The sequence below is a fragment of the Lepisosteus platostomus genome, chromosome 25 (assembly GCF_059453375.1).
Source record: "Lepisosteus platostomus isolate fLepPlt1 chromosome 25, fLepPlt1.hap1, whole genome shotgun sequence".
Classification (NCBI taxonomy): domain Eukaryota; kingdom Metazoa; phylum Chordata; class Actinopteri; order Semionotiformes; family Lepisosteidae; genus Lepisosteus; species Lepisosteus platostomus.
The window spans coordinates 4175379-4198332 of record NC_142635.1 but is presented as its reverse complement, the minus strand read 5'-3'; the positions used below and the strand labels follow the sequence as shown (position 1 = coordinate 4198332).

The following is a 22954-nucleotide window of genomic DNA, read 5'->3' as shown; positions in this document are numbered from 1 at the left end:
ATGTAAAACATGAATATTTCCAACTGCGTCAGCCGATTAAATCTCCAGGGAAAACAAGAGTATCGTGCCGGGACCCGAATCTTGTTTTCTCAAACTGAAATATTTATATCTTTCACAGAGCTATGTAGTTTGAGTTACTCATAAAAAAAAAAACTAAAAACTAAAAGTATTGAAGCCATCAGAACCCGAGATAATCCCTGACCGGTATGGAGCACAGCTCTGTCTGAATCGAACTCCCCCACTCTTCCTGCATGGTCGCGTTTACATGACATCATCGACACCAGCCTCACCTGCGCCAGGGGAGCCGAGTCCTACACATGCGTAGTGGAGACGCCACCGGCAGTAGGTGAGTTCATTATTGCTGGAATTGTTTGGTTTGTTTATTAGTTATCTGTGAATTTCTGCATAACGCACACCGTTCTTTTTTTGGTTAAGTTTTTGTATTACTTTAAGTAACAAACTAAGAAAAATTGGGTTTTATTTTTATTGTAAATTTGAACAATAGGCAACATTTTACGAGTGACTTCCAGGGACCTGTAATGGTTTTCTCGTTCACACATGTTGTCGGTGTCTAAACTTGTGGTCACGACCCATTCCACACGGCTAATTCAGCTAGGCAACTAAACACACATCTGCAAAGAAAATATTTTACTGATATTCATCTCCTTTATATACATTATATACACAAATATATTGAGGTTTAGTTTGATTAAAGCTTTGAATAAAACTGGTAATTGAAAAAGAGAAGCCATGATGTTCTTTGAAACTGAAGTTTTGCCTTTTCTTCTCTGCTGAACTGTGATCAAGGGCCCTACTTTCCACAGCCCCTCCAGCTGAAATACTGACTGACCAGCTGTCCTGGGTCTGGTCACTGCCAGACCTGTGACCAGCTGGTCAGAGAAGACTGTCTACTGAAACACAAGAGAAACAAATATAAAAAAGTGTTAGTCATTCCTGGTTTTATTTTCACTCTTTTACCACAGTAGTCAATCAGTTAAACACAGGTAGAAGTTGTTGCTTTCAGTCTCAGAGCCTCTTCAGACTCCTGTTCTGTCTCAAGGTGTCCTGTTTCTCTGCAACCCGATAGCCTCCCGACACACAGACACGACTCCACAGCCAGAACCATTTTCTTGTTTTCCTTTCCAGTGTGGAGTTGACACTTGCTTGTTCCTTATTTGTGTTCCCTGTGAGCAGCATTGTCTTGAGGTGACTGAAGACTGGGAATGTTCAGTGTAGTGTTCAGGTGAGAAGAATTCCAGCGGGGAACACAAATCTTAAACCTGCAGCCCCTCCAATCAGCTCCATTACAGTGCTGCAACAAGCAAATTAATTCATAGTTAGCAGGATTGATTTAACAATTAAGAAGCTAAACAAATTCAACATATCAAAGAGCCCAGCATTTACTGGAGACTGATGTCCTGTAGCAGAGATCACCTCCTCTCAAATACTACAACTGAGTATTATTACATGTCAAAGTAGGAAATAGAAGAATGAAGAGCCAGAGACAATACAGGCAGAAACACTGAAGTGATTCAGAGGGAATAGGAAGTGAGATATGAAGAAATATATCATACAAAACAAAGTGATCTACAGATTTACTTACACCCTGAAGACATATGAACAATAATAGCACTGAATATGTCTTAAGGACTGTGCAATATGTCTTACTTAGAGTAAAGTTATGTCAAATAAATTCAGAAAACACAAGGGCCAAATATCTTCACTGCTCTCAGTATCCCTGTTAAGGCACATTCAGTAACAAAATTAATTCCCAGTCACTGAACAAATTCAAGCACAGGAGACGGAAGTTTCCAGACTCTGCACAGAGTTAAAGTATTCAATGAGAGCAACCAAAAAGTATTTCATAATTCTGGACAAAATTAATTGAAATCAGAGCTCTTTAACTTTTTTGAACAGAATTAGGTTCAAAATTGATCAATTCTCCCCAGTGAAGAAGGTGGCCACAGTATCTTGGTAATAAATACAAATCATATCTCAACACTGCTGGAGTAGGACAGGGGCTGTACTGTCTTCAGCTCCTCCTCTGAGCTGGGATGATGATCACATGTAGAAGAGTGAAGAGTGGGGTTAGGGTGGAGGAGCTGAAGACACTCAGGATTCCTGTGATGATCAGAGATCACTGTGAATTATCAGCCTTTAATTGGAACTGATCTGGAACATTAGTGGCAGAGTAGTAAGTATAAAGGGATCTAGACTGTTTCACTCTAGACAGCATTTCCAATCTGAATGAGTGTCAGTGGGAGGCTGTGCTGAAGCTCAGATTACTGTAAAATAATACACTGAGATAGAAAGAGGTGCCCTGTGTGGCAGAAGAATATTTTGAGCAGAAACACACTGAGGAGTTATTACCTGAGCATTCAGACAGTGTACAATAAAGATCACATACCTGTAAAGTGCAAAATAGCTCATAGTTCAACAAAGTGACAAGCATGAGATTTAGTTCTAACTGTGGGGTTGCAGAGGTGTTATTGGGAGAAGCTGCTGTAGGAGAAATTGTGCAGAGCTCACCTGGAGACTTGGGGGATATGAGTCTTTTTTCAGTTTTCAACAAAGCTTTTGAATTCACTCCAGCCTGGTTCCAGTCTGTCAACCTGTGATTAATAAACACTCAACATAAATATACTTGAACCCTGAAGAGCAAACCTTGAATAGTGTGTGTAAAAGGCAGAGCTGGGGTGCCAGTAACACACTTCACACACAGAGCAGCAGGTAGAGAAGGAGAGAGGCAGGATAGTGCAGAGAGAGGGCAGGGGGAGAGTCTTATTCCCCAGTCACTGTCCACTCCTGAAGCAGAGTGCAGACTACTCTGCAGTGGGAGAGACAAACTAATATAGCAACAGGAGACTAGTGGTGACAGAGATACAGGTAAAGCAGCGACAGATGATGGAACTCTAGACAATTACAGACTAGGAGAGAGGAGCTGTACATGTGAGATTTCCTGGAGATCGACACCAGGGACTTCAGTGCTGCATCTGTAGTGAAGGAGTGTCAGTGTGATGTCAGGGTGTAGAGATCTAAACCAACTCACTCTGTCCATCCCAGAGCCAGATTCTGACTCTTCACAGTCTCAGTCCTCAGTGAGAGAGGAGCAGCAGGAAGGAAGCTGAAGGTGTTTATTCATCACATGTTGATAGACTGGAACCAGGCTGGCCTGAATTCTGTTACTTTGTTGAAAGCTGTAAATAGAGAAGTAAACTCATTAAAATAGGTCAGGCTGTGCCAGAACACTTCCTCACACTTTTGATCTCTGTACCCTGACATCACACTGACACTCCTTCACTACAGCTGCAGCAGTGTCGCAGTCTAGATCTCTTCATACTTTCCTTCACTTCTTCCTCTGCTACTAATGTTCTTGATCTTTTCAAATAAAGGCTGATAATTCACAGTGTTCTCTGACCATCACATGAATCCCGAGTGTCTTCAGCTCCTCCTCCGAGGTAGGATGTTGATCACATGTAGAAGAGTGAGGAGTGGGGTTAGTGAGTGGACATGCCATCAGCATCTGAACTCAGAGGAGGAGCTGAAGACACTCAGGATTCCTGTGGTGGTCAGAGATCACTGTAAATTATCTGCCTTTATTTGAAAAGATCAGGAACAGTAGTAGCAAAGGAAGAAGTAAAGGAAAGTATGAAGAGATCTAGACTGTTACACTGCTGCAGCTGTAGTGAAGGAGTGTCAGTGTGATGTCAGGGTGTAGAGATCTAAACCAACTCACCCTGTCAATCCCAGAGCCAGATTCTGACTCTTCACAGTCTCAGTCCTCAGTGAGAGAGGAGCAGCAGGAGGCAGCAGGGAGGGAGATGAAGGTGAAAGTGGAACCAGGCTGGAGGTGAAGTCAAAGCCTTTGTTGAAAGCTGGAATAACAGACAAGTGCAGTCATTAAAACTCATAGTCGAGCTGTGTCAGAGTACATTTCACACTACAGTGAGTAAGAACGGTAGTAAAGGACTGAACAGTGAAGTAGTGGAGTGAGCTCCACTGTTTCAGAAGCCCGAGCTCACACGCTGTTGCTCTTAGCCGCCACCAGAGGGCAGCCTGCAGCCACAGACGGCAGAGCCAGGTACACGGTCTGTATACGCGGCTCTGCAGACAGCTGCTCCCACAGCCCGACAGCCCGCTCCTCTTGGTCAAGCCAGGGTACCAGTGAGTTGCCCAAGAGAGCTGACCCGAGCTGTGAAAGCAGCGCCCGTCTGTCTGACGCCATTCCCCGGTTCTTACCCGACATGTCGATACCAGAGCAGCAGGCAGTAAAACTCTCCCCTCACTGTCACTGGGGCCGCGAGTCCTGGCCGAGCTCCAGAATGAGAGAGCTGGAGAGAAACGAGATGCAGAGAAAATACTGAAACTTACCTCTCGACTCGTACATGGTCCCGTCAGACTGAACGAAAATGTGATTTAGTGGACAAAACTGAAAAAATAGTCTCGAATGACAAGTACATTTCAAGAGCAGTAGCGAGCAGCACGTTATATGAACGAATATTCACAGGATTCTGCACACAACAGAAGCACAACCCAGATAAGATAAGAATAAGAAATAGAGTAGAAAATTATTGTAAAACAATGACCTAATACAGGTTTATCATGCACAGAGCAGTAAAGCTTGAAAAGGGTTTGAACGAGTTACTTACCGCTGTCTGTCTTGCCCGGCTCTCGCGCGAAAGGAGGATAATCAGCTGGGTCAGAATTTATAGGACCTGGAGCCCAAAGTGACCAATAAACAGGCGAGACGACATAATTCGCGGCTCTGCCCACCAAAATCCTTTATTAATATTCAATATATAGGCAGCGGTTTTACAATTAATCTAATTTGTTGTTCGTCCTCCCAGCGCATGAGGGCGGTGCAGCCCCACCCTCCACTACCAACAGGCGGGGTTTTGGGTCGTGACGTCATGGATTCTGATTGGCTGAGATTCTCATATTTAAATAAACCACGCCCCACATCATGGCTCTTTCCGGAAGTTCTACCGAAATGTGCAGGTGGAGTTTGTGAATGGCGTTTTCCCGATTTTATTGCGTTTTTAGTCATTTTTTGGCCTATTTTTAATGATATCGTTATGACACATTACGGAATAGTTTCGGATTTAAAACTGGACGTTCCTGACTTTCAGCTAGTGAGTATCGAGTGATTTTGTGTTGTTTGTGTTTGATTAGCAAGATGGCGGCGGTTACTCCTCATTTGCATTTATTAAAATCATTCGCTGTATTTTAATGAGCTGATTTGCATTTCTCTTGTTAATATGAACTAGAAAATTGTTTTTTGGCTAGAATTGTTTTTTTATTTTTAAGGTTTTTATTGTTTGTTTTAAATTAAAACGCTCACTTTGCTTTAGTGTGGAAAAGGCGACTTTCTGTTTTTTGTAAAATGTTTGTTAACTCTCATTTGCATTAAATTTACATTATTAAAATCAGTCGCTGTATTTTAATGAGCTGATTTGCATTTCTCTTGTTAATATGAACTAGAAAATTAGTTTTTTGGCTAGAATTGTTTTTTATTTTTAAGGTTTTTATTGTTTGTACTGAATTAAAACGCTCACTTTGCTTAAGTGTGGAAAAAGTGACTTTTCTGTAAGATGTTTGTGAACTCGTATTTGCATTAAATTTGCATTTATTAAAATCGCGTGATAATATATATATATGTGAAATAAAAAAATTCTAGTGAAAATAACGTTATTTTCTCATGTTTACTGTGTGAATGTTTGTTTATTTTTTTCTACTGCTTGTTTTGTCGGTTAGATGTCAGCGTTAACGCTCTCGTGTGTATTTAAATTTGTATTAAAATCGGTTGACCAGTCACTTGTATTTTAATAGGGTCTGCTTTAATAATTTCTTTTTTCTTTTTCTTTTTTCAACTGGAAAGAAAGCGTTTTCACTCGAATGCTTTTTTATTTCTAAAATGTATGTGTACACTTGCACTGAACACAAATAAAATTTAAATTCATTTTACTTCTGGCTTATTTGTCTTTTTTTCGGAGAATGTATTTTTTAAAACTTGGTTGCTGTCTTTCAGATTGTGTTACTTAAAAAATGTAAATATCTTAGGGAAACTGAAACAAAAGAGTTGCTGTCTAAATTTTTAATTACTAATTAACATTTCAAATTATTCAAATTCATTATAATAAATAATTTGTTTATGTATTAAGTGAATTAAAGTTCATTAGTATTAAACAAATCTCACCGGGGGCTGGTCTTGGAGATGGGCTTCTGCGATTGGGTTAAACCTCATGTCAATCATATAAAGACAACCCTTAAGAAGTGCGTCATTTTTGGGGGTGTGGTAATTTGATTGACATGTCCTTCAACCAATCAGAATAGAGAAAATTGGGTTATTCTCCCATACCTGAAGTTGTGCTTCAAACTGACCAATCATCTGAGAGAAAAAATCTTGAAGGCGGGCTCTCATCCAGACATTTTGATTGGCTGGTGTGACGTCCTCATTTGGTGACACCCCTCATGAATAATACAACACGCCCCTATTCAATTATGTGACACGCCCCCTAGTGTACCACGCCCCTCATGAATATGCAACGTGGGCGGTGCTCGTTCGCCATTTTGTTTGGTTTGATGTTTGTGCTAGAAATAATGTTACGAAGAAAAGAAGAAGTAAGTAAGACATAAGTCAAAATTCTTTATTAAGTTTTGCAAGTATACAAATCAAAGACAGTTGGCAACAATGAAACAAAACAAAAAATACAGAGTGAGTTACAGAATCACAACTAACGGCGTCCGATGACGATTTCCTGTCCAGCGCCAGCAGTCTGGTCAGTGCGGGACGGGTTCTGTCCGGGCGGCAGGGACAGCAGCCAGGGGAGACCTGAAACACAAAACAAGCAGGTAAGAGCTCTGATTTCAGCACTGAGCAGCAGCGCAGCGACAGTAATCAGACAGGAGTGAGGAGCTGTGCTGGCGGAGGGGCTCAGGGAATCACTCTGCAGTACAGCGCAGCTCGCTTTGCAGAACACGGGCTCGTCCCAATGTCGGGAAAATAAATTTGGAATAAAAACGGCTCAAGACCTCCAGACCGTCTCCTTAATGTTACGAGAAATTTTCACCCGCTTTAATTTCGATTCAAATTTAGGAACCATACGAAGTTTTATTAATTTCAACGTTCAATCACTACACATCGGTAAGGAAGTTGACCAATATGGGGTTTGTTCACATCGCGCTGCAGCGCCGACAGAGACGCGGTCTGTTTGTCCGAGCTGGGTTGTGCTTTTTAAACTCTACTCTCACCGGTATGTTGCTTTTATATTTTAACTCGTTCTAGGTTTGTCTTGGCTTTTTAAAAAAGAACTTAGCGCTATAAGGAATCTGTATGTGCCGGAGTCATGCAGAGCGAGGTGTGCTGTACAGTACGGCCATCACATTTGTACCGGGACAGTGCGGGATACTGAGCACTAGATCAGTGAATGGGCTCTAGACTGTTGTACAGTTGAAACCGAGTGCAGAACACTCCACTGAACAGGGTGTTACTACTAATCAAGTGCTTCCCATAACTAGATCTAGTTCTCCGTTTACCCCTGAGCACACGTCCCTTAGTTCCTCAGCAAATCATGTCAACCCCCTCTATTGTTAAATACAGCAGGACTCCTCCTGGATCTACACCCAGTACCCCCAGCAATGAGCCACAATTTTACAGTCAAGCAATGTTTATTAATGAACAGATGAATAACAAACAGAATAAAACAGTTGATTTTTGGAATTGCATACATTTGATCATATTCAAGCACAGCCAGTTCAATGCTGTAATTTCAAGGGACAGTCAAGACTGGGAAACATGTGGGTGAAGCTGCCTTTGAGACAATAACTGCCTGCAGTCTGGACACAGTCAGCTCAATATTCTTAGCATCCTCCTCTCTGCAGCTACCAAGTTGTCTATTCTTGTGGTTTTGATTTTCTTCAGCCTGTAAAATGCTGCTCAGGAGGATTTAAATGTGGAGACTGGCCTGGCCAGTACAAGACTGTCCACTGTTTCCTCCTGCTGACCTCCTGACTGAGCTGTTCCTGCAGAAGACAGTGAGGTGTAGCTGACAAGTCCAGCAACAAGTTCAGTGTTCTGGTTTTAAATCTTAAATGATTGAGAATAATAGTATTACAGAATCAAGTATATAAGATGGAGTTCTAGACAACTACAGAATATGCTTGATGAATTGTACATGTCAGACTTCCACATTAATGCTGATTACTTCAGTGCTTCAGTTGTAGTGAAGGAGTGTCAGTGTGATGTCGGGGTTTGGGGATCTAAGCCAACTCACCCTGTAAATCAGATTCTCCTCAATTTGGAAATCTGAATCTCAGACCTCTGTGAGTGTGGATGAACATCAGGAGGCAACAGGAATAGTGGTGAATTAATCCTCATCATGTCATATGGTCTGATTTATTGGGACACATTCATGTTACGTGCATTTCAGAGTGTAAACCAGTAAATGAGCTCACTGTACTCAGTATCATCAATGAAGATGAGGTATCGCCTGTTCTTGAGATGCTTTTACTTTATATCATGCTAAAGCAGTGACTTCGAGTTGGATTGAGATCTGTAGACACACTTGACCAGTTTCTGTTTTCTCCTGATGAGCTCTTGCACTGGTTGCACTGTCTAGATGCTTTGGGTCATTGTCATGCTGCATGGTGCAGCACTGTCCAATAAGTATTGAAGCCTTTTCTGCTTCATCAGAGACCCTGTTTCTGTAAACTTCAGAAATGACTCTGCTGCTGCCATCATTAGCTACATCCTCAAGGAAGATGAGTGACCCAGTCTGAGCCATTCCTGCATCCCCAGGCCATGACATTACCTCCATCAGGCTTCAGCATGTGCTCAGAGTACGGAGATGACAGGTTCAAGTGTGGAGAAAGAAAGGAGCTGCAGATGCTCCAGAGAACAGCACCTCCTGTGAGAGTCATGGCCTGGCCTGGGGAGATCACCAGGAGACTCCTTCACCTGTCTGTCTCCATCAGCACTAGTGTACTGGATCACTGAAGCTCAAACCTGAAGGCTGTGGACTCAGAGCTGAGAGCTCCAGCAACACCTCAATGTCCTCTGTGCTCCCTCTGAGCTCAGATGCTGATCACATGTACAGGAGTAGGATTAGAGGTGGTGTTAGTTAGGGACCATACATGTCATCTACATCTCAGCTTAGAGGACACACATCAAATATTCAGGTGCTGTAGCTTTGAGTCAGTTTATAATGCAACCAAGGAGGTCATCAGGAGAATAACTGTAGAAACACCTTAACTTGTTGCGTCTAATGCCTAGATTTCAACGCTATTGACAGAAGGAAAAACAATTGAAGTATGATCACCTGAAGACTAAATAAGAACTTGGTAGCAAAAGCAAAGCATCTCAGATGATTACAGAGGGCAGTGAGCTCAATGGGTCTCAGACCTCATGCAGTTACTGTCTTAGAGGGATATACAAGCACATACTCTTCTACACTCTGAAATGCATTTAAAGTGAATGTGTCCCAGTAACATCACAATAGAAAGTTGAACACTTTATTCCAATATGATCAAATGTATGCAGAGAATTACCACAATAAAACCAGGATAATATTTCTGTTCTGATCACAAGAACAAATTGCTTGACTGTAAAGTTGACTCATTGCAGTACTGATGGAGGACCCTGTACCATTCCACTGAAAACCTGCATTTTCAAGTGTCCCACAGTATCAATACACCTTGACAGGAGGGGCTGATTGACAGGGCCAGTGACATGAATTAATGTGCTCTGTTTATATTCTTTGCTGTTAGATCTTTTTCATGGTCTAGTGAAATAATTCTGAGTGTCTTTGGGTGGGAGTGCAGCTGAGGCTGGAAAGGAGATTGTTCAGCTGTAGGAAAAACCTGCCTGTTTGAATGTGCTCAGAGTGGAGAGGAGTGTCAGTGTGGGAGCTGCAGAGAAACAAGTAGGGGAATATTCCACACTGAGAAGAACATTTATTCTGGCTCTGGAGTTTTCTTCATGTGTGAGACAACAGCTACAATTGTCCTTAACACTGTCACTGTAGAGTCCTGATATCTGAATCACATTCACATACTAACTGCAGGATTCAGACTCACTCCACATCATCAGAGAACATGTCCTTCCCCTGCGACAGTCGAGTTCACCCCAACACAAGCGCAGGAGAGCTGCTGTGTGGTTTGGATGCTGTCAGAAAGCAGGTGAGGAGCAGGAACCCTTAACATTCATCACAGGAGAGTGAACCAGAGAAACTTAACTGGTTTAGTAATGAGTGCTGAGAATGAGGTTTATTAACCGTTTGGGCAGGATGTGGTGAGGTAATGGGTTGAGCACAGGTGTAGAAGTGATTGCTTTCAGTCTCAGAGCCTCTTCAGACTCCTTTTCTGTCTCAAGGTGTCCTGTTTCTCTGCAGCCTGATGGCCTCCCAACACACAGACACCACTCCACAGCCAGAACCAGTTTCTTGTTTCCTTTCCAGAGTGGAGTCGACACCTGCTTGTTCCTTATTTGTGTTCCCTGTGAGCAGTGTTGCCTTGAGGTGAATAAAGAGCATGAGTGGGCAGTGTAGTGTCAGTGTGGGAGCCCATCCTGTCTCAGGGTATTGTAGTGTGAAGGTGGGACCTTGATACTGGAATCAGAGCTACTTGCAGCCTCTCCAGTCCACTGCATTACAGTGTAGCTGCACCCAGTGCTGTTGAATTGATAATTAGCAGGATCAGCAGTAATTAAGCAGCTGGTTGAGTCAGATTACTGCAGTGGAGTGCACTGGAAGGGCTGCAAGCCGAGTAGCTCAGACTAAAACCTATTTTTAACCTCGGATGAGATTTAATTTTGTGTTTAATTGTCCCTGTAAGGGGATTTTTGGTCTCTCGTGTCCCTGTTTGAAAACTCGCTGTTTAACAGCAGAGACGAGCAGCTCCGGGATCCCCCGCCCCTATTGGCCGAGTCTGAATGAGAAGGCAGGTGCGGTCAGTCTGTAATTAGACCTCAATCCGCGGCTGTTTAGCGGTTCCGACGCCCGAGTTGCTTCCCTGCCTTTAAATAGCGAGTTTGCAAACAAAGAAAGTTTCTCAAGTTTACCGTTTAGCTGGAGCGGGATCCTGGGCGACGGCTGTCGGCTTTTCTCGGTTCGAGTGGAAAATGTTATAAAATGGGGCTTGAAAAGTAAATGAATTGCTTAACTTACTTTTGGCGGAGCTGCCGGACGGGCTGTAGGACTTGTGGCTTCGACTCTGCGGAGAAACATGGTATTAAAAGCGTCTTTAAACTGCTTGTTGTATGTTGTGTTTTTACCTGTACAATACGTTTTTTCTCGTTTGTATTCCAGGCTTCTGCCCTGGCGCGGCTCTGGGCTTTAAACGACGGCTGTCGGGTCCTTCTCGGCGTGGAGACCTGAGCGCAGACCCACCCGTGTACCGAGTGACCGGAGCTCCGCGGCGGATTCACAGGCGAGTCCGAGTCACTTCTTCCTAGAGGCCGAGAGAGACCCGGTCAGGAAAGCGCAGCTTCAAGGCTCGTTTAGGACTGAAAACCACTTTCACAGGGGCTTCGTCTCTCTTACCAGTTTCGACTCACTGTGCAGCTGCAGGTCCGGCTGGGTTTTCTTTCTCCGGAGCCGGTTTGCATGAAGACGCGCCGACTGCTCCGTTTAGCTTGAACTGGGGGAAACTGGTAACTGACCGCAGGAAACTGGAGCCCAGCCGTGTGAGACCCGGTGTGAAAACCGAAACCCCCGGTGTGAGGAGAGAGAGAGAAACCGCTTACCTTGCTCTCGAAACGCCGGCTGTCCTGCTGTAAAGGTTAAAGCGAGAGAGTTAAAAATATTTAAAATGCATTTCTCGTAGAAAAAGTTGCTGCTTTTGTCAAAACCTGTAAGAAAAGTTTAATGCATGTTTTTTTTCCTCCCCGGCAGCCGAGCAAAGCGCCTGTACCGGAGAGCAGCGGGGTACCAGCCGCCTCTCTCCCAGCCAGCGAGCCGCCGGAGTCCCCCCACACCTCCCTCTGGCCGGGACCCCAGCCTGCACGGGCTTGGAGCACAGACCCGCCCCTATTTATAACGTGAACCCCCTGATGAGCGAGAAAAGGACGACAAAGGTAGCAAAATAAGAGACACCGGGGAGCGAGATGGAAATGTGTGGATACCTGCTTAATAACACTGCTGTATAGTGTAATTGTTTTATGCTTTATATCCTTATTTGCTGTAATAAACTGCTGTGAGTGTTAATTGGTTAATTGATTGTTCTGGGGTCTGGGGTGTGGGAGGATGGGATACAGGGGTGTAGAGAACCGTGAATTGGGTCCCCCTCTGAGCAGCCACACCAACCGGCTCGCAGCGCTACAGCCGCGGGACACCGGGCTGTCGTAGTCGGGGAGTCGGGAGCCGCTGGTCTGCGGCCTAGACTGCAGCCTCATCCCCGGCCTCGATTAGAGCCCCGCAGCCCGAGGACACTCGCAGCCCGGTATGTGAAGGATGACGCTCCGCGGTGCTGAGGGAACGCGTCCCGTCACCATGGTGACTGAGATAGGGGGTGTGGCTGGGCTTAAGGGCGGGGTTCAGTGTTAATAGTGTCCAATCAGCGTGTGGAAGAGGTGGGTGTAAGAACAACCAATCAGAAGAGTGCAAGTTCAGTTCGAGAGAAAAACAACAGCCGAGCCAGGCGGGTCTCGAACCCGGGGCTCCGGGGTGGAGATGTGTAAGAGTCGGGGTTTAGCAGAGTGAGCTATACTTCCTGCCAAATCTGGAGTAATTCCGCGGTCATACTTATCTGGCAAATTTTCGGTGCATGAAAAAAATCGAAAACAAAAAAAAGGTATCCCTCCTGTTCTTGCAATTCTAAAAGTAATATCCCTGCTCATCTACTGTGTTTCGGGTTTTACAAAAGTTCTTCTTTGCGGGCTTGAACCCAGGTCTGCACTGACTGTCCATTAGTCTGCAGATTTGAACCCGGTCTCTCACCGGTCGCAAACCAGCGCGCTACACGACAAGCCACAGCGCCGCGCGAAGACTTCAACGCCGCCAAATATAAAACCTTTAAAACTGCGATTCACTCTCCGGCCGAGATCAGGACCCTCTTCTTCAATAAAGACAGGGCAGAGCACTGCTGGACTGCAGGAGCCACTGCACAACTGCAGCTCAGATGAAGTGAATTGATGTTTGTGACGATTGAGGAGAGTTGGAGCTGTGCTGAATCCTGCAGTGATCTGTAGCTGCTGTGATCCTGCACAGTGTTCAGAGGGGCTGTCAGTCCTGCCTATTGCACAGGACTCCGTCTGTTTGTATTGAGCAGCTCAATACAGTTTGACAGGATGATGGAATTAGACTCGAATTAGAAATGTGGACAATCAGGCTTCACCTTTCCACTGTTCTCCATGAGAATCTCACCCCTCACAAGGCACAGAGTTCCCCAGAAACTCGATATGACTAGCAGAGAGCTCTCTCATCACCGCGAAGACCACAGTTTCCTTCACAGACACTAGAAATAAAACCAGGTGTTCACAACCTGATTTTAATTAAAGAACAAAAATAAGATAAAAACAAGTGACTAAAAGTTTGCTCGGGAGTGTTTTATTATGTTAAAACAGTACATTAATGTAGTGAATTATCAGAATGAAGGAGTGAAGGACCAGTCAGCTGATATCGGTGTCCATTCCTGAGGCTGGTCCAGATTCTCCAGAGGCCATCCCTGAGAAAATACCCACAGCAGTGTAGGAGCAGCTCATACAGAGGGATCAAAGGGCACAACACAGTTTACTACAACAGAGATCATCTCCTTTCAACACAACAACTGACAACACTATTCCACATCACGAGAGCAGTTAAAAGAATGAACAGAGAGAATACAAACATGCAGCATAACATAACACACAGCAAACTGAAGAGATCCAGCAGAGACAAGTTTAAGTGTAAAATCTGTACAGGTATATATAAAGCAATATATATATATATGTTTAACGGATATTCAAAACATTTTCTATATCTATAAATATTCAATAACATTGCTGGACAATTTAACATTTAAATGTTTAGGGAATTATTTTTAAATAAAGATTAAATCAGAATCTGTATTCTCTCTTTATCTATTCTAGTGCTGAGAAAAATCAATATTATAATGTAATAACTAAATCAACAAACACAAATCAACACATAATCTCTGTCTTCTAGATCTCTCATGGACACAGTATAGAGCTACAGAGGAGAGAGACTGGAGCTAAACCTGCTGGTTACTGGTTTAACTGGACCAAACAAACACCTTTTCCCAGCTCTTCAGCTGCTGCTGATCAAAACCACCTGGATCATCTGCAGACACTGACCCCTCCAGGACCAGGACTGGACAGCCCTGCTGCAGACACATACTGACCCCTCCAGGACCAGGACTGGACAGCCCTGCTGCTGACACACACTGACCCCTCCAGGACCAGGACTGGACAGCCCTGCTGCAGACACACTGACCCCTCCAGGACCAGGACTGGAGAGCCCTGCTGCAGACACACACTGACCCCTCCAGGACTGGACACCTCTTACTTACTTTATTGTCCCAGAGGGGAAAGTGTTTTTGTAGACAGGTAAAAGACACAACACAATACACAGCACATTTAACACAACAAGAGCCCATTCATAAAATGTACGATGAGAACACATAAATAAAGTAAAATCTACCCTCAGTTCTCACAGCTTCTGTTAAAGACGAGCTCTTGTCCTGCCTACCTCCTTCCTCAGGGCTGTGGAGTGGACAGTGGACTGTCCAGCTGGTCCTCATGATCCTCACAGCTCAGGGACTCAGCCTTTGGAAAGGTCTGAGCTTCAGTCTTGTTTCTCCAGTAACAGTTAGAAGACGCACGAGGGTCTCACCATCATCGTCTTCTTCATCATCAAATTCATCTGCACGAAAGTTCACGTTCACTGAGGCTCAACGTGTCTGAAGAAGAAATAAAGTTTCCACAGCAACTCGTGTAATTTAGCGCCGTGATTTCATGTGCTCAGACGAACAAAATACGAGACAAACCGCAACAGTTTACAGCTAAAGCACAAAAAGCCGCCTCGGATTTTTCACAAAGAAAAGCGACACCGATTAAATGTTACTTCTGGCTAAATAATAAATCCTTACTGTTTCTTAAACGCAGAGGAACAAGAACACATTTAAAATTCCCGCCCCTCTCCTGAATCTCGGAGTTTATTGGGCAACTGGACCGAGTCTCGTCTATAATTGGGAAAACCTACTGTCAATCAGCAATAACTCCCACTGACCAATCGCGACATCGCTAGGCTCAATCCAATGATCTGATTGCTGTGGATCTTATTCATAAACAAGCGAGTACAGACCCCAGTCACATGACCCGGGTGTTTAATACACACCAGACCCTCACTACTGCACTGTAAACCAGCCCTCCATAGACTCGTGTATCACCACCGCCGCTGGCGGACAGTTATCGGAATCGACACCCCCTGCTGTAGCCCGATCAATAGGCTTCATTTTATTTCGAAATCACTGACACTGCGGGCTTTCTTACGTTTTCACTTTAACATCTCCGAAGTCCACATATTCAAACGTAAATTGTATTTTTGAAGGACGAGTCACAATAATGACAGTTTTGACTCCTAAACACGTTAATAACATGCTTTACAATAGAATTTACATTATCATTTAGTATAATACTCGTCAAACTTTTTTTTTTTTACAGGACTCCGAAACATAACTTATATCTAGTAGCCTTGAAAAAATATTCTAGGATACACATTTAAATGTTAAAGGATTAAGTGAACAATCAGTTTAATATACAAGAAGGAAAACACAACGTTCAGCACACACCTGAAGAAGGCTCGACAGCCGAAACGTTGTGTTTTCTTTCTTCTCTTTTCAGCAGGGAATAAACCTATTACTTGTTCCTTTGCAGCCAACGCATGCTGATTCGGCTACCCACCTGAACTACTACAATCGGTTCAAATGTCGACATTTAAAATTGCAGTAACACTGTGAAAAACGATGTCAGAAGGTGACATTTCACAGTGTGGCCGCCAGGCGGAGACACTGCTATAAGTGTCTATGGAGGCTGTTTTAATGAAGCCCTTTTCAGTTTCCAGCTGTGCTCCACTGACCGCGATGTCATCTGTGTCCAGTCCAGCTCCTGGCCCTGAGCCTCAGTGACACAGCAGACACCAGCTCCAGGTCAAGAGCCTCAGACTGACACTCTCACCATCTCAGAATGAGCCTCAGTGGGATGTTGTGCTGAGGGTGCCTGAACACTTGTCCCACTCAATGATCTTCCTGAACACGTCTTTTCATCAAGCTAACAGGCTCAGTGCAGTGTGCTGACTGAAATCATGTTCACATCACAAATGTTTTACTCGAGGTCAGTTTTTCAGATTCTGTGTACGTCTCTTTGAGGAGGCCATTTTGAGAAAAAAACAGGAACGTAGACAACTCCTCCTTCTGACTCTTCCTCATTCAGTATACTTCCTCTGTCTCTGTGCAGAGAGGCAGTCCAGCGTGACGAGAAAGATACATTTTAAAGACGTTGAGACAGTGGGACACCATGGCTGAAGATGTGACCTATGCTGAATCAAATTCACTAACATACCAGGACAGTGGAGGTATTCCAGCACAGCCAGGATCCCCCCACATTGAGTACAGACCCCCCACAGCTGCCTCCGACACTGGAACACTGTGAAACTGTCTGTCTGCTACACTGCAGAATTTTGATACTGTCTTTTACACTGGAACACTGTGATACTGTCTGTCTTTTAAATGGAACACTGTGGTACTGTCTGTCTGCTGCACTGTAACACTGTGAAAGTGTCAGCAACACTGGAACACTGTGATACTGTCTGCATGATGCACTGCACACTGTGATACTGTCTGCTGCACTGGAACACTGTGATACTGTCTGCTGCATTGTTATACTGTGACACTGTCTGTTGCACTGTACACTGTGATACAATCTGTCTGCTGCACTGTAAAACTGTGATACTGTCTGTCTGCTACTCTGTAACACTGTGATACTGTATATCTGCTGCACTGGAACACTCTGGCACTGTCTGTTGCACTATACACTGTGATACTATCTGTCTGCTGCACTGTACACTGTGAAACTCTGTTACACTATACACTGTGATACTATCTCTCTGCTGCACTGCACACTGTGATGCTGTCTGTCTGCTGCACTGGAACACTGTGATACTGTCTGTCTGCTGCACTGGAACACTGTGATACTGTCTGTCTTCTGCACTGGAACACTCTGATACTGACTGTCTGCTGCACTGTAGCACTGTGATACTGTCTGCTGAATTTTAACATTGTGACACTGTCTGTTGCACTATACACTGAGATACTATCTGTCTGCTGCACTGTACACTGTGATGCTGTCTGTCTCCTGCACTGTAACACTTTGATACTGTCTGTCTGCTGCACTGGAACACTGCGGCACTGTCAGGCTTCTGCACTGGAACACTGTGATACTGACTGTTTGCTGCAGTGTAACACTGTGATACTGTATTTCTGCTGCACTTGAACACTGTGATACTGACTGCTGCACTGTACACTGTGATATTGTATGTTGAACTGAAAAACTGTGATACTGTCTGTATGCTTTAATGTAACTGTAATACTGTCTGCTTACTGTAACACTGTAAAATGTCTGCTACACTGGAACACTGTGATACTGTCTGCTGCACTGTAATACTGTGATACTATATATCTGCTGCACTGGAACACTGTGATACTGACTGTCTGCTGAATTGTAACACTGTGACACTGTCTGTTGCACTGTACACTGTGATGCTGTCTGTCTCCTGCACTGGAGTACTGTGATACTGTCTGTCTGCATCTGTGTAACACTGTAACACTGTAATACTGTCTGCTGCACTATAACACTATGATACTGTCTGCAGCACTATATCACTGTTATACTGTCTGCTGCACTGCAATATTGTCTGTTTGCTGCACTGGAACACTGTGATACTGTCTGCTGCACTATAACACTGTTATTGTCTCTGCTGCACTGCAATATTGTCTGTCTGCTACACTGGAACACTGTGATACTGTCTGCTGCACTGGAACTTTGATACTGTCTGTCTGCTGCACTGGAGTACTGTGATACTGTCTGTCTGCATCTGTGTAACACTGTAACACTGTAATACTGTCTGCTGCACTGGAACTTTGATACTGTCTGTCTGCTGCACTAGAACACTGTGACTGCATAACTGCTGCAATGTAACTCTGTGATACTGTCTGCTGCACTGTAATGCTGTCTTTCCTCTACACTGGATCACAGTGATTTTGTCTGCTGCACTGTAACACTGTGATAGTGCCTGTCTGCTGTACTCTAATATTGTGATACTGTCTGCTTTACTGTAACACTGTAAAATGTCTGCTACTCTGTAACACTGTGATACAGTCTGTCTGATGCACTGGGCCATTGTGATACTATCTGTCTGTCTTCTGCAATGTTACACTGTGATACTGTCTGTCTGCTGCCCTGTAACACAGTAATACTGTCTGCTGCAGCACTGTAACACTGTGATACTGTCTACTGCACTGTACGCTGTGATATTATCTGCTGCGCTGGAACACTGTGATACTGTCTGTTTGCTGCACTGTAACACCGTGATACTGTCTGTTACACTGGGGCACTGTGATACTGTCTGCTGCACTATAACACTGTGATAATCTCTGCTGCACTGCAATATTGTCTGTCTGCTACACTGGAACACTGTGATACTGTCTACTGCACTATAACACTGTGATAATGTCTGTGTGATACACTATAACACTGTGATACTGTATATCTGCTGCATTGGAACACTTTGATACTTTATGTCTGCTGCACTGTAACTCTGTGATACTGTCTGCTGCACTGTAATGCTGTCTTTCCTCTACACTGGATCACAGTGATTTTGTCTGCTGCAATGTAACACTGTGATACTGTCTGTCTACTGCACTGTACACTGTGATACTATCTGCTGCACTATAACACCGTGATACTGTCTGTCTGCTGCACTGGAACACTGTGATACTATCTGCTGCACTGTGAAACTGATACTGTCTGTCTGCTGTACTGTAACGCTGTGATACTGTCTGCTGCACTGGACCACTGTGATACTGTCTGTCTGCCTTACTGTGACATTGTTGTACTGTCTGCTGCTCTCTAACACTGTGATACTGTCTGTCTGCTACACTGCAACACTGTTATTCTGTCTGTGTGCTGCACTGGAACACTGTGATACTGTCTGTCTGCTGTACTCTAATACTGTGATTCTCTCTGCTTTAATGTAACACTGTAAAATGTCTGCTACACTGGAACACTGTGATTCTCTGTCTGCTGCACTGTACACTGTGATAAAGTCTATCTGCTGCACTGGAACATTGTGACACTGTTTGTCTGCTACACTGGAACACTGTGAATCTGTTTTCTGCATTGTAACACTGTGACACTGTCTGTTACACTGTACACTGTGATACTATCTGTCTGCTGTACTGTAACACTGTAATACTGTCTGCTGTTTTAGTGTAACACTGTGATGCTGCCTGCTGCACTGTAATACTGTCTGTCTGCTGCAATGTACACTGTGATACAGTCTGTCTGCTTTACTGTAATACTGTGATACTGTCTGTCTGCTGCACTGGAGCACTGTGATACTGTCTGTCTGCTACACTGGAGCACACCTCACACAGCTCACACTGTAAGAAGGCTCCTCGGCCGAAACGTTGTTTTCTTTCTTCTCTTTTCATCAGGAAATAAACCTATTACTTGTTCCTTTGCAGTTTACGCATCCTGACGCGGCTACCCACCTGAACTACTCCAATCAGTTCAAATGTCGACGTTTAAAGTTGCAGTAACACTGTGAAAAGCGATGTCAGAAGGTGACATTTTACAGTGTGGCCGCCAGGCGCAGACACTGCTATAAGTGTCTATGGAGGCTGTTTTAATGAAGCCCTTTTCAGTTTCCAGCTGTGCTCCACTGACCGTGATGTCATCTGTATCCAGTCCAGCTCCTGGCCCTGAGCCTCAGTGACACAACAGACACCAGCTCCAGGCCAAGAGTCTCAGACTGACACTCTCAACAGCTCTCAATGAGCCTCAGTGGGATGTTGTGCTGAAGGTGCCTGAACACCTGTCTCTCTCTCTGATCTTCCTGAACACATCTTTTCATCAAGCTAACAGGCTCAGTGCAGTGTGTTGACTGAAATCATGTTCTCATCACAAATGTTTTACTCTAGTGTCAGTTTGTCAGTTTCTGTGTTCTTCTCTTTGTCTTCAGATCAGTTTTATTTCTTCCCCCATCACCTGCTGGTTCTGACACACTGACTCTGTGGCTGGAAATGAACTTGTTTTCCTCAGCAGTTTGCCTGCAGATTTTTCAGCCACTATTCTGTTAACTGTGCTTCTCTACCACAGTAGAGAACAGTTTGTCTGACTTATTTCACACAGTCCTGGAGAATCTGTCACTGTCTGTCACACGTGTGTCTATTGATCTGTCTGGATCAGAGATCTGTCACTTTCCAGCTATGATTTTAAATCCCTGATGTTTTACAGATCAGGGTAAAACGCTGGAGGTCTGTGGCCTCTCTAACACTCACTTTCATCCCACAGTTTGCTGAAGGATGTATTGATCCTTTTGTATTTGATCCTGTATTGATTATTGTGTCTAAACCCCTCTGTACATCTGTCAAAAACCCTATGTCTCATTTCAGCTGTAACAGGATACAGCTCCTGTCTGAAAACACTCAGTAAGATCATTGTGTAACGAATCCCTTGTCTGTCTTTGCCTCCTTGAGTCCCTGCTGATCTCCCTCTGTGAGAATATGACAATATTCCTCCTGCAGTCCTTCTCTGTCAGGCTGCCCTGAGACAGGACTGACCACAGTGTGGCACCACTGCAGGCTTGCAGAACAGGACTCAGACTCTCCAGTGTCAAGAACTGCACCTGCAGATGCTGATTGTCTGAAGGGCTGATTGGACTGGGAGGATTTTCACATGGGATTGAGCTGTATAAAATCTGTGTCAGATGCTCAGGAATGAATAGCATTGAGATTTGGGATAGACAGGTCATGGTTAGAAGGAGCAGTTGTTGGTCTTATGCTCTTTAGTGAAAGCCTTTTGGTGTTATTGTTATTTGTGTTTGTCTTGTTTAAGCTTGTAAATGTGTCTTTTATTGTCCTTTTGGTTTCACAGGTTTGTCTTTTTCTGGAGCCATGATCTTCCCTTTGTGATGGTGGCAGTGGGACAGTGCCTCTAGTGGTCATGTGAAGTGCTGCAGCCTGGAGCCCTGTGGCTGGACAGCTGACCCACAGGGGCTCAGGAGAGGGAGTCAAGCCAGCAGTGTGCTGGAGCTCAGCCTGTCTGAGAGGGAGGAGACAGGAGCCCTGCAGGTGAGTGTCGGGCTGTTGCCCAGTCTCCCTGCTGCTGGTGGGACTAGTGTGGAGGTCTTTTATAAACCAGGAGCCCAGCTGGTGTGGCAGATGGTGAGGAGTCTGCATACAGGGAGGAGGTTGAAACCCTGGCAGTATGGTGCCAGGAGAACAACTTCTCTCTGAACATCAGTAAGACTAAGGAGATGATTGTGGACTATAGGAAACATCAGGGAGGAAACCACACACCTATTTACGTCAATGGGACTGCAGTGGAGAGGGTCAGCAGCTTTAAGTTCCTGGGAGTTAACATCTCAGAGGATTTAACCTGGACCCACCACACCAACACCATGGTCAAGACAGCACGGCAGCCTGTTCTTTCTCCGCAGGCTAAAGAAGTTCGGCATGCCATCACATATCCAGGCCAACTTCTACAGGTGCACTATTGAGAGCATCCTGACTGGTTGCATCACTGCCTGGTATGGGAGCTGCTCCGCCCGGGATCGCAAAGTATTGCAGAGGGTGGTGAAGTCGGCGCAGCTTATCACCAGCTGTGAGCTACCAGGCATCCAGGAGATCTACTCAGCTAGATGTCTGAAGAAAGCCAGGTCCATTCTCAAGGACCCCAGCCATCCCAGTCACAAACTGTTTTCCCTCCTAGCATCCGGTAAATGGTACCAAAGCATTCGGTCCAAGTCCAACAGACTACGGAACAGCTTCTACCTCCAGGCAATAAGACTGCTAAATAGCCAACCTGCAGCTCCTTTAGCAGATCACCTGTAATGAGTACATGGACACACAATTCTCACTTTATTCAGCATAACTGCACTACATGTATATATTGCATACACCATGGACACATAACAGCTCTACTCACATTTAGTTTTATTCAATTTAAAAAATGTAACCTCAATTTTGTGATTTTTGTGTTTTTGTGAATTTTTGTGATTCTTGTAATTCTTGTGAGCTTGCAGAAAAATACATTTCATTGTCAGCAACTACTGCTGCATGTCATATTGTTGTGTATTTGATAAACTTTGATTTGATTTGAGCTGCTGGTGCTCTGTACAGGACTGGCTCCAGCCTGCGGGACCCTGAGCTCAGGTCCTGCCCAGAGCAGGTGGGGCTGGACTGTCCCAGGTCAGGATCAGCAGGGGGAGAGGAAGGAGTCTGCTGTGAGCCCAGGGTCTCCAGTGCAGTGGGGAATTCAGAGCCCAGTGTCTAGAAGCAGTGTGGGAGTATATCTGTGTCCCAGAGAGGAGGGTGCCCCAGAGGCCCAGTGGGGTCCTGCCCAGTGCCCCTGGAGAAGGAGAGGACAGCATCTGCAGAGGCCAGAGCTGCCAGCCCAGCAGAGGGTGTCCCAGAGGCTTCTCCTGGCCAAGCAGAGGGGGCTCAGCCTCCCCAGGGAAGAGCTGCTCCCAGGGACTAGCTGGGGGAGGAACTGTTGACCTTCCTGCTGCTTCTCCACTCGTCCCCAGGGCAGATGTTCTGGCTGGAGCTGTTTCATGACCAACACCTGCTACTTCAGTGCGGAAAGAACTCCTACAGTTGGCAGGTTGAGTACAGAATCAACAATTGAAATGTACTGTTAATCAACAAGGTGAATGAATGCAGTTCAGCACTGTATGACAGT

The 22954-nt window shown here is 44.7% G+C and overlaps 3 long non-coding RNA genes across 8 annotated transcripts; 1 reads left to right on the top strand and 2 right to left on the bottom strand.

Moving 5' to 3' along the window:
* Positions 1-715: 715 nt before the first annotated feature.
* LOC148640787 (uncharacterized) lies at positions 716-4864 on the bottom strand. Of its 5 annotated transcripts, XR_015930148.1 has the most exons (7): positions 4650-4864; positions 4372-4429; positions 3737-3875; positions 3050-3197; positions 2530-2612; positions 1212-1312; positions 716-796 (listed from the first exon to the last, which is right to left on the bottom strand). It is a non-coding gene; the product is annotated as an uncharacterized LOC148640787 (long non-coding RNA). The 5 variants fall into 5 exon arrangements; XR_015930147.1 differs by lacking the exon at positions 716-796 and having other exon boundaries at positions 943-1312; XR_015930149.1 differs by lacking the exons at positions 716-796; positions 4372-4429 and adding an exon at positions 4240-4331 and having other exon boundaries at positions 943-1312.
* Positions 4865-6626: 1762 nt separating this feature from the next.
* Positions 6627-11218, bottom strand: LOC148640786 (uncharacterized). Its single transcript, XR_015930255.1, has 2 exons — positions 11163-11218; positions 6627-6832 (listed from the first exon to the last, which is right to left on the bottom strand). It is a non-coding gene; the product is annotated as an uncharacterized LOC148640786 (long non-coding RNA).
* Positions 6715-12200, top strand: LOC148640785 (uncharacterized). 2 transcript variants are annotated; one of them, XR_015930254.1, is made up of 3 exons: positions 6715-6852; positions 11304-11775; positions 11889-12200. It is a non-coding gene; the product is annotated as an uncharacterized LOC148640785 (long non-coding RNA). The 2 variants fall into 2 exon arrangements; XR_015930253.1 differs by having other exon boundaries at positions 11304-12200.
* The last annotated feature ends 10754 nt before the right edge of the window (positions 12201-22954 follow it).